The 13,062-nt window shown below is 34.3% G+C and overlaps 1 long non-coding RNA gene across 1 annotated transcript in view; it reads right to left on the bottom strand.

Moving 5' to 3' along the window:
- The window catches only part of LOC120225718, a 172,574-nt gene that overhangs the window by 50,185 nt on the left and 109,327 nt on the right, over nucleotides 1-13,062 (bottom strand). The gene's annotated exons all lie outside the window — the stretch shown is intronic.

Here is a 13,062-nt window from a genome sequence, read left to right on the forward strand (position 1 = left end):
AGACAACAGCCACTTTGACCTCAGCTGCAACAACTTTTTGCTCAACGTGTCTCTAAAGGCAAGGGAAGGAAGTAAAAGCAAAAGCAAACTACTGGAACCTCATCAAGACAAAAAGCTTCTGCAGTGCAAAGGAAACAGTCATCAAAACTAATTGGCAACCAACAGAATGGGAAAAGATATTTGCAAATGACATATAGGATAATAGCTAGTATCCAAAATCTATAAAGAATTTAGCAAACTCAACGCATGAAAAACAAATAATCCAGTGATAAAATGGGCAGAAGACATGAACAGACACTTCTCCAAAGAGGACATCCAGATGGCCAACGGACACATGAAACGATGTTCTGCATCCCTCATCATCAGGGAAATACAAACCAAAACCACACTGAGATACCATTTCACGCAGGTCAGAGTGGCTAAAATCAACAACTCAGAAAACAACAGAGTTTGGTAAGGATGTTGAGAAATGGTAGTCCTCTTGCACTGTTGGTGGGAATGCAAACGGGTGCAGCCCCTCCGTAAAACAGTGTGGGGGTTCCTCAAAAAATTAAAAACAGAAATACCTTATGACCCAGAAATAGCATTACTAGGAATTTATCCAAAAGATATTGGAGTGCTGATTCATAGGAGCACATGTACCCCAATGTTTATAGCAGTGCCATCAACGATAGCCAAATTATGCTTCTCTTACTCAGCTCCATTAGTCAGAAAGACCATTCTTCTCTCCTGCCATAAAACATATTCAGTTTTATATTCTGAACCTATCTTGTCAATTTCCTCAGTAAGCTATGAGATAAACTTATCAAGCTTAAATTTCAATTCCAATATTTTTCCCTAACCCAATACAATAATTTTATGTTTATTCCCGAATTCTAAAATTAATTCACAAATAATCAGTTTTATAAAAGTTAATTTGATGTCAATGTAGGCAATATGAAAAATAAAGAGTGAGATCAAAATGTTCTTTTTTATTGAAATAAGTTTGACATGTAATATTATGTAAATTTAAGGTATACAACATGCCTGATACACTTATATATCATAATTGATTACCTTGCAGCAATAGTTAGCATCTCTATCATGTCACATAATTATCATTTCTTTTCTGTCATAAAAATAAGTAAGATCTAGTCTCTTAGCAAGTTTGATGACTACAATGCAATATAGTGATTATATTAACTATACTGTATGTTAGATCTCTATAATTCATTTATCTTTAGTTGCAAGTTTGTATCCTGTTGGAAGCCATTCTGAGCCCACTAGTCAAGAAAGCTCCTGGTGAGGTTAAAGCAATTTTGCATAGTCTCTTGTCGTCAGATGACAACTGATATCCACCCCCAGTCCATTATTTCTGCTTGAGCACCGACCCCCAAGGTACCTTATTGATCGGTATCGGGGGTGACTTGTCCCCTTATTCTGGCCCTGGTATGATGATTGCACCTTGTGAAGGAACTTACTCGGGAACTTCTTCTTTTGATTATGGGAACAGACATCGTGTCTCCAGCAGGTTCTGTTTTCCTCCATACTTTCCCTTGAGCTATGAACAGGCTAGTGACCCTTACTCATAAAAGATTGACCTTTACATGTATAATTGTTTCTACCGTTGTGTTAGTCCAAGAGGTTCATACAGCTCAAATCAACTAACCAAAAATGTCTTTCATGCCCTAGCTATTCAAGAAATCATAAAACTAGACACAAAGGTAAATGCACTCAAAGAGGTTATTCTACATATTGGAAACGAGCTAAACTCTTTAAAGGTATGGTTGGCTCTCCGGTGCCATAAGGAATATAACTGGACAGTTAAGTCTTGCCCAGAGACAAAGAGCCTAACTTAGGGAAAAAGAACAGATAAGGGCCAAACATAAGTTACCACCTATACCTTTGCTAACTGGTGATGTATAGCAGTCCTGTCCCTAAGGCCTACATTCAACAAACACCTTCCCTTACACTGGCAGCTGTGATGAGGATGGATAAGAGTATCTACAACTTAACCTATGACTTAATTTTAGCGTTATTAAAATATATATGTTATCCTGTTTTTCACTAAGAACACCCTGTTATTTTCTTAGTTACTCAACCTCACTATAATTGGAGTAGTTCTGCAAGAATACTTTTGTAAAACCTGTTTTTGTACACTTTCCAAAGCGTCTTATCAGAAACAACTATCCATTGTAAAAATTCCATTTTCTGATGCCATGTTAACATTTGTTCTATAAATAAAGACACCCAAACCGACAGGGCAGAGATGCCTGCCTGGTGATCAGAAAGATTCTCATGGCTCCCTCCCTCTCTCTGACACCGTCCATCCTGCAGGGACCCCTGGAGTGGGCCTCCAACAGTGTCCTTACACACCTCCCCAATCTCTCTTTCCTCCAGCCCCTGGTAACCACTATTTTACTCCATGTTTTTATAATATTGGATTTTTTATATTCCACATACAAATGATAACATATGGTATTTGTCTTTATCTGACTTATCTTACTTAGCATAGTATACTCAAGGTCTGCTATGTTATAAATGGAAGGATTTTTTTTTCTTTCTCCTGGCTAAATAGTATTTCATTGTGTTTGTAGATTGATCAAATAATCGATAGATTGACAGATAGGTAGGTAGGTAGGTAAGTAGGTAGGTAGATAGATAGATAGATAGATAGGTAGATAATAGACAGACATCGCATCTTTATCTGTTCATTCTCTGATGTGCACTTAGGTTGTTTCCATATCTTGGAAACTGTGAATAGTGCTGCAGAAAACATGGGAGTGATCTCTTTGCTATTTCTTTAAGATCTTGTTTTCATTTCCTTGATTATACACACAGAAGTGAAATTGCTGGATCATATGGGACATCTATTTTTATTTTTATTTTTTAAGGTAACTCCATATTGTTTTCCATAGTTTGTGAATTATTAACATTCTCACCAACAGTGTACAAAGGTTTCCTTTTCTCTACTTTTACCAACACTTATTATCTCTTGACTTCTTGATGATAGCCATTTTAACAGGTGAGAAATAATATTTTGATTTTGATTTGCATATTCCTGACACTTAGTGATGTTAGGTATCTTTTCATGTACCTTTTGGCCATTTGAATTTGTCTTCAAAATCTACAATTCCACCACCTAGATAAATATATTTATAAGATTGACTGTCCTCATTTTGAGTATCAATAATATAATCAGTTTGACTTCCTACTTTCTCAACATAACATTGTAGTACTTTCAGTTTCCATTTTCATATAAATTTACCAATTATTAAATATTGCATTATATAGATATATCAGAATTTATTTTAAAACTAATATTGTTGGCTATCTGGATGGTTACCACTTTTTTCTTATTATAATTCAATATTATAGAAACATTCTATCTTTCTAGATTGTACTTTTGTGTATACCATTTCCATATTTCCTTTTTTCCCTACCTGAAAATTTCCAACTAACCCTCGAACTATCAGTTTTGAGCATTTGTAAAGTATTTTTGTAAATGCAATCATTCTCCTTCAGTCTTCTATATAAATTTGTTCCTGACTTTGCTGTCGTTTATCATTTTGTATTACCATTTATCTCTCTGAATTCCAAACTCTGTGAGACTGCATTATCAGTTTCAGTAGCAATTCTGTCTTAGTCACTGATGTTTCTTTCAGTACCTACTCCAGCATCTAATCCACAATGGAACATCAAAAAAATTGTTCAATTATTAAATGAACAGATGAATAACTGAATAAATAAATGATTGAACAAGGAAACATAAATTTTGGTAAGCTTATTTTCATTTTGGAAAACATTTATGTACAATATAAACATATAGTTTATATTAAAAAATGAAGAGAAAGATGGCACAGGATCAGGATGACAAAAGCTATATGGGCCCTGAAAGATGTTAGAATTTATTTGTAGATAATTAGTAGCCAAAGAAGTGGTAAGCAGGTTAGTGCCATGAGTATTATGAGTTTATCTTTACTGTCAATTTTGTATTCACTACTTACCCACTTCTCATAAAAATCTTTTAAAATCTTATTTACATATTTATAGGATATGGACCACTATGTACATAATGATATGGAAAGAGTATATATTCAATATTGTTCATGTCTATAGCAATACAAACTAGGGAAGTTCAAATTCCATCACAGAGGAAAGAAGGATCTATGAACTCAACATGATTTTATGATAATTAATAATAGTGCAAATTAGTTATAGTCCTTTCAACAATTTCAAGATTATGAAAATAATTTCTGAGAAAATAATATAACTGTTCTGAGGTTGTTAATGAAAAAATTTATTAAAAGAGTTAAAATTATCTTCATTAAATGTCAGGTCACCTCTTAATAGCTATTAACTTATTAATTCTTTCATCTTGAAAAAGTAAAAGGGTAATGCCTTTTATTGTTAGAAACTAACCCTAATGATGTTATGCTGAGTGAAATAAGTCAGGCAGAGAAGGACAAATACCATATGTTTGCACGTATAGGAGGATTAGGAGAAACTTAACGGAGGACCGCGGGGGAGAAGAAGAGGGAAAATAGTGGGGTAGAGGGAGAGAGGCAAACCATGAGAGATTCTTGAATGCTGAGAACAAACTGAGGACTGATGGGTTGGGGGGAGGTGGGAAATGGGCATGGAGGAGGGCACTTGTGAGAATGAGCACTGGGTGTTATATGGAAACCAACTTGACAATAAACTATTAGTAAAAAAAAAAAAAAAAAAAAAGAAAGAAAGAAAGAAAGAAAAAAAAGAAACAAACCCTAATGAGAGGTTGAAATAAGAACAGTTCATGGAGCAATTCCTTCTCCTGTCCTGACTCTGTACTGTCTTCAAGGTGGATTCAATTCTGCTACATGAAAGAGATAGAAATTATTCTCTGATGCTCTATTCATGGATAAGAAAAAAGTAAAGGTCTTAAGCATAGTGAGAACCTTCCATCAAGTAATTTTCCTGAGAATTTTGGAATTTTCCCTATTATCATTGCACTAAGATAATTTAATTGTGTGGCACTTTTATAATAAAGATTATTTTTACAAAACTTCGTACAAAGAAACTATTGCAATTGTGAATTCATAAAAATATTACAATTTTTGACTGCAAAAAAATCCAGGAAACTAGAGAAATAAAATTCATGGTTGCTAAGAAAAGCTCTTTATAGAGGGTCTACTGATTGTGTACTATATTTATTATAGTTTTCCAAATAGTGTAAAGTCTTTTTGAATAACACAGAAAATATTTTTATGCCAAAGCTCACTGTATTAGCTTTTCTGTATGCCTTGCTACATCACGAAATTATTGATGAGTTTTTTATGTCCCCATTTACAAAACATAATTATTTCAAGAGTTGATAGTCAAGCGATTCATCAAATCATTGATGTGCTGGTCCCTTGTGAATACTCAAAATCTACCCTTTTCACCCCTAGTATGAGCTTTTAAGTAAATTCTGTACTCAAGTCTTATGCTACTGAATGCACTAGCAAATAGCTGCAACCTGCTGATTCTGTAGGTATTTTATGTGAGAATTTGCCAAACATTCCCTATAGAAATCCTTTTCTTAAATGTGATGGGGGCTTTGGGAAAATAATTTTAAAATCAAAGTTGTTTCCCTGTGTTCCAAAGTGAATGACTTTTTAATTCCCTAATGCAAAATAGGCTTTTGTGGGTTCCGAATAATGCCTTTCTAAGGCAGTGCTTGTAATTATACTCAAGCATCAGTGGAAAAGAAGAAAATAAAATCAGACAATGAGAATAAAATGTCAGAACATTAAGCTGTCAACATATTTATGTTCCCAAGATTATTCACATTAGGACATTACATTTAAAGACCAAGGTAAAGTTCAGTGAGAGCTGTTAAGTCTTTAAATTTCTGTCAAAGCCTTTAGGAAATGAAATAGAAAATGTATTGTTTTGGCTTAGAATCACTTTGTAAAATGAAAGCTTTCAATGCTTTCAAGTTTAGACCTTCACAAGAACAAACTGTTCCCCTGAAATTCCATCATCTTTTGTTTCTCTGACCCTATGTCACCTGCTTCTCCCTATTATTGCAATTCCAATAAAATTTAGCAAATTGATAATGGAGTAACATTTTATAAAGCAGGATCACTTATTCAGGAAAAGTTAACAGATGAGGACAAAAGGGATTATATTGTAATTTGTTAATGTATTTTCTTAATCATCATTTAATAAAGACAATGAACTATAGAAGTCCTTCTATTCCTTAAAAAAATCACTACCCAGTGTGTACTAAAATGAATATATGTTTTCTATATGAAAGAGAAAAAACAATCTAGCCCAGTCTTGTTTCGAATTATCTTCCATGAGCTGATACATAAATGTTGAAGATGTGTGTATTTTGTACACACAAAAGCACACACACATACCTTAAAAGATATTTATAAAATAATATTTTGTGAAGTGAATTCTACTATCCCCCTAAAAGAGTAACATTTGAGACATTATTTCCTAAAGCCATAAGAGAGTGGAGAATTCACTGTAGGAGAACTGAGGACAACAGAGAGAGTACTGTCTCCAATTCCATTACCTTTTAGCATGCTTTGGGGCAAGTAAGTTGATACCAGCATGCCACTCTTCCACCCAATCAATGTACAATGAAGGAGATTATACTAATCAGAGATGGCAAATAAGTTTGAAAATTAATCAGAGGTTATGGGACTTTAAAGCTCAGAAGGTAAGAATGTGAAGCATTAGAAAAATCTACCTTAACCATGGGATGGGTCAGTGCTGACATTTATGCCTGAACTTAACCATCCCTAGGCTACACAGCAGCCAAATGTCTCCTATATATGTGTATAAATATAGTAGCTCTGTAGATGTGCTTTAAGGACAGCAATAGGGAAAGAGAGAAGGTGAATGTATTAGGGCTCCAGTCACACACACACACACACACACACACACACACACACACACACACACAGAAGGTTTCAATCAGTAAACGTTTTTTGAAAAAATTTTTCTTTCAGACTACTTTATATATTGTGCTTTTACATAAAGTTCTCAGTTCAAAGTTATTCCACTGCACACATAACACATTAATACTTTAAATTATTGCATCAGGATAAGAATGAATTATTTTTATGAAAACATAGCATATTCTCATAAGTGGATGCTATGGAAAACAACCTTATGTGAATGAAAAGATTTAAGCTCTCCCAGCTCCCAAAGCCTGAGGTAATTAGAGAGAAATTCTGAAGGAAAAGATGTCAATTCATCTCTCACTGCATGAATGGGCTATAAAGTCCAACCACTCTTCTTCCCACATTCCTCTTAAAATTACAGATTATCTTTCCACTGACAACACTGGAGGACCTGGATTTAACTTTATTATGCATTTTGGCAGATTACTTAATATGTGGTTCCAGGAGTGGAATTAATGAGTAATCCTCAAGAAAAAAAAATGAATTTTGAAGCTAAGAGCTGAGACTACAAGTTTTGCCATTTTCTGCAGAGGGAGATTCTTCAAACATTGAAAATGTGAAGTTCTTTAAAAGAATCAAAAGTTCCCTTATACAAGTATGTCAATAAATGCACGGATGAAGTGTAGTATATTCAACCTCATTCTGTCACAAGAAATAAATCTGAAAGGAAAGACACTAAACAAGTTATGTTGATAAATATTACCAAAGAAAACTATTGGTACATAAAACAAGAGATCCTGATCTACTTTCTGAGGAAATTAAGAAGTTTTTTAAAATGTCTATTTATTTTTGAGAGACAGACAGACAGACAATCTGAAGCAGACTCTAGGCTCTGAGCTGTCAGCATGGAGAGACACTGGACTTGAACTCATGAACTGCAAAATCATGACCTGATCCAAAATGAGTTGCTTACCCAACTGAGCCACCCATTTGCTCCAAGAAGTTCTTAAGAAAAAAAAGATCTTAAGTGTGAAGAGCTTACCAGATTAAAAAAAAAAAAAGAGGAGGATATACTCAGATGGGGAAATCATATGCCGAAAGTGATGGCGATAAGCACAGCTTCTTCGTAAGATAAATGGAAGAAACACAGGAATTAAGTGGAGCAAGTGGAGAAGGAAAGAAGATTGGAAGAAATGAGACTGGTGACAAAGAGAGATATTATTATGGAGAAAATTGGAATGCTGTTATGGGATTCAACTAAAGCAATAGACAAATTTTAAGCTACAAAGGGACCTTGACCAGATTTACATTTTCATGTCATCTTGGCTTCAACATAGATGGAAGTCAAAAGTAGGCACTAGAAAACCCTTAGAAGTTTACTTCAGTAGTCCAGGCAGGAGATGATAATAGACTTGGTTAGGGAATAGTAATGGGTTTATAGATACATATGAAATTGCAAATTTATTTTAAAAGCTGAGATTAAAGTAACCTATGGCCCCCACAGAAGAAAAGGCTTTTTCTTATTAAACTTTATATCTCAACACCTGAGTAGAAATTGGGATAAATCATTTATTTGTTCTTCTAAGTCAAAAATAAGTCCACAGGGCAATATAATAATAAAAATATTAGAATCAAATATTCTAGAATCAAATATTATAAAACATGAGATTTAGTTTGAAACATTAAGTTATCAAGTTATACCCTTTTGCTTTCTGTATCACCACTAGAAATGATATAAATTTACTCATATTTTTATCCTTATGGTGCTGAAAGGAAGGGAATTGTGGGGGGAAATAGATTATTATTCTAAGTGTCCTTTCCAATTAATTCCAATTTTAAACTTTTTCCACACAGAAATATGATATCTGTCATGATGCGAAAACAAAATTACATTGACATTCCCTAAAATAATTGTTGTAGTGTAATAAAATTGAACCAAAGAGTATACATGCCTATAATGATATCATACATAGTGATGGATTATTAAAAATCTTGTAATTATATAGTATAAATGCTTGAGTTGAAAAAGCTTTCCAAAAAATACACATGGGGGCAATTTTAGCAGCTGTATTTCTAAACCACCCAACAGCAACTGGAAGCAATAGTACAATATTTGACTATAATTATGCACAATATAATGCTGTCTTAAAGACATTATCAAAAGAATATCATCTTGATAGGTAATATTCCACTACACCCCTCATTCCTGAGACTGTGTCTGGCAACCACTTTTAAGAAGTATAGTGATATAACTGATATATTGTCTTTATCAACGTGAGTTACAAAGCAAGGTCAAAGCACAAATCCATGACATCATAGAAATGTGTCTCTCTTCCCAGCTCCAGATCCCTTCCTGTGATAAGAGGCCTTCTTTCTATCCTAAGCCAAATGTCTCAGGATAAGCCACATGTCTACAGCAGCCAGTCCTGCATACGTTCTCTCATAAAGGGTGGAAAATACCGTGTTTATCTTATGAGGGCGCTTGTTGTCTACTGAACAGTCTGAAAGTAGTTTCCTAACTTACAGGGAACATCACAACCTCACAGATATTTATTGAAATATTCTTTCACTTTACAACAAGAGTTTTTGCCTCACTGTTATCATAATCTGTGTCCATGTGGCTGCCGTAGCTGGGTATGGAAATGAACCACAGTATCATTCCCAAAACTCTTTTCTGAACGAGCTCTTCACAAGACACTTTGAGCTGATTCTCTGTTATGAGAATCACCAGACTAGAGTCCTCCTTATTAAAACGGGATCTTTGCTAGCATTGTGGGCTTCTAATATTATTTCCTATCACATTTCCACAGTTGAGTCCACCTTGATACATAGAGATATTATAATGGCATTGAACTCCAAAGGGAAAATAGTCTCAGTTGTGGCCCTCCCAAAAAGAGCCTTTAGCCTCTATGCAAGTTTGAATATTACAATCTCAAAACTTTCTATTTCTTGGATCTTCCATATGTATAAGATATATACAATATTCAGCTCAATATAGCTACTGAGCTGGAATTTCAGCCTGAGTACCTCATCCCAGGAAAATTGGTATTTATTGACTGCTTATATGCATAATCACAATGAACCATGCATATAGATAAACGGTTATTCAAAAGAACTCAATTATTTTCTTCTAGAAATGGCTGCCAATTTCTCTTGTAAAAAATATAAATAATAATACCAAATACAATAGCAGGAAGAGGACAAGGACCCACCTATTTTAGCCACCTTTTAAATTCCAAAACTTATGTTATCTGAAGGTTCACAACTGTTCAACAAATACTTAGCGGTCAACTAGTTAGTATGATGTACATATGTTACAATACATGTAATAATGTACTCCAAGTAAAATGTGTACTTATATTTTCATCTTTATATTTTTAGCTAAGAATAAACCAATTTTATTAATATGTTACCATTCTGAAGTTGAAGTATTTGGTTATAAGTATATTTATAACAGTGGAATATTGTAGATAGACAAGATTTAAGATCCTTTTTAAGGTGGTGATTTCTAAATGACAGTGAAACATAGAAAACTGGAGAAGGGGTGAAAAATCAGTCCTAAAAATGCATATCAGGATGTCATCTGCATGTAGATGATAAAGAGCTGGCAATGTAGACCAAAAGTTCTAGAAAAAAGCATGCTTTGGGGCACCTGGGTGGCTCAATTGGTTAAGCATCTGACTTCAGCTCGGGTCATGATCCCAGGTTTGTGAGTTCGAGCCCCACATTGGGCTTTGTACTGACAGCTCAGAGCCTAGAGCCTGCTTCAGATTCAGTGTCTCCCTCTCTCTCTACCCTTTGCCTGCTCACCCTCTATCTCTCAAAGATGAATACATGTTTAAAAAGAAAAGAAAGAAAGAAAGAAAAAGACATACCTCCTTGTAACCTGAATAATATTATGCCCCAGTACCTATTTGTGTGATCCTATTTGACAATAGAAACTTTAGAGATAATTAAGGTTAAATGAGGTCATCAGGGTTGAGCCCTAATCCACTAAAACTGGTGTCCTTATAAGAGGCACCAGCGATGCACATACACAGAGGAAAGACAATGTGAAGACACAGCGAGAATATGGTCTCCAGAACTGTGAGAAAATAAATTTCTGTTAAGTCACCTAGTCTGCAATATTGTTATAGAAGCCCTAACAGACTAATATACCACATTAGGCTGAATTTATGTACACTTCTTTCTGTTCAGGTAGACCATGAATCATAAAATAATCATTCTATTTTTTACTTTGTATTTCTAGTGGCTAGTATAGTGCCTATCCATACTAAGTCTCTAGTAAAATTTTGATGAATGAATTAATAAACTCTCAAAATCCTAACTGTGTGTATTCCCTCTACTCGTTGTCTTTATTCTCTGTTCATCTTTTTCCAAGAGTTTAACTAAATTTTTCTCTAGGCCTTTCCTCTATTTGGAGTCCAGGTTAAAAATTTCTACCTGACTTCTCTTCATTTCCAGTTGGCCATCACAACTTCACTTCATATTGAACTTATCCATAACTAATTTAATATCTCTGCCTTCACAAAACAGCTTCTCTTAATTCTTGTCCACTTATCCTTACACTTGAAATTTTAATTTCATTTCATATATCTTTCCACTGCATCCCACTGATGGTGGTATTTGCCCAAAATGTCTCTCCAGATTGTAGACTTTGTCTTCCTCAGTACTTCTTTCAAATCAGCTCTTATGTGCATGTGTACTCTTGCAATAGCCATTATCTAAGCTTTGTTCCTTCTGTTCCTCCTTTTCTCAAATGTTAAAGTATCAATTTTATCACTTACATATTTAGCTGTATAAAATATCAAGGCCTATCAATAGATCTTAATAAATACCTACTAGGCTGCCTGAGTGGCTCAGTCAGTTAAGCAACCAACTCTTGATTTCAGCTTGGGTCATGATCTCATGTTTGTGAGTTCCAGCCCTGCATGGGGCTCTGCACTGACAGTGCAGAACCTGCTTGGGATTCTCTCTCTCTTCCTCTTTCTCTGCCCCTCCACCATTCACACAGAGACAGTGTGTGAATACTCTGTCACACTGAGTATTCACAGTAAAAGTGAATACTTTTACTCTCAAAATAAGTAAACTTAAAAAAAAAACAAAAACCAAGGACAGATCTTAAAGAAAAGGAAACTAGGAAGGGGATAACACTAGAATTTGTGGAGAGTAATACAAAACTAAGCTCATAAATATAGGAATGTGAATTGAGGATCAGGAAGGAACATACATTAGGTATATGAAAAAAATGACAAATCCTGGTAATGTCAAAGTAATTCCCACACTTAAGAATCATGATTACAAATCAGCAAGAAATAGACTCTGAATGCAGTTAGTTTTCAGTTATCTGGAAAGGAACTACCTCATTGAGGATTATCCTCTATCCTATCTTCCCAACACCAATCTTTCTCCAATCTATTCACCATTTGTTTTCCATACAATCACAGGACAAGGCATTGTAACTGCATTACACAAAGAGTGCACATCTCAAGAAATGTGGAGATTTGTTGTGATTGGCTAGAAAAGATGTTTGAGGGATTATCTCCGAATTACATTTATTAATGGAACAGTAGACTTTGTAATAAAATAAAAGTTTATACCAAAATCAATCATTCTCAAATGTTATAAAATGCTATTCTGACTGAGGCTATCAGGTCCAGATTCATGGAAGATGATTTCACTTCATTTTCTTCTCCTTGTCCACGTATTGACAAGCTGGCAATCTAAGCCATCTGTTAATAATATTGCATTGTATATTTGAAAGAGAGTAATCTTAAAATTTCTCACCATAAGAAAAAAATTGTAGCTATGTGTGGTGATGGGTGTTAATTAGACTTATTATTTTGATCATTTTAGATATATACATATATTAAGTTATTGTATAGTATACCTGAAACCAATATAATGTTATATGTCAATTATATCTCAAAAACTGCCATGAGTTTTTAAATAAAAATTTTAAATATATTTAAATAAAGGTTTAGGTTTTAAATTATCTTAGTCTTGGAATTAGTCAGCTGATTCTTTCCCTAAGTCTAACTTCAGTAAAGGGCAAGAGATCTCTGATGAGGCATTTATTAGCATACAAGAACAAATGGATATTACTTTAAATGATTCCCAATGTTTATTATGAGGTAAGTTTCAGAACCAAATTTCAAGTTTAGATCCTCACAAAAACAAACTGTTTCCCTGAAATTCCAAC

Source organism: Hyaena hyaena, unplaced genomic scaffold (assembly GCF_003009895.1).
Source record: "Hyaena hyaena isolate Hyena2069 unplaced genomic scaffold, ASM300989v1 scaffold_1489, whole genome shotgun sequence".
NCBI classification, from domain to species: Eukaryota; Metazoa; Chordata; class Mammalia; order Carnivora; family Hyaenidae; genus Hyaena; species Hyaena hyaena.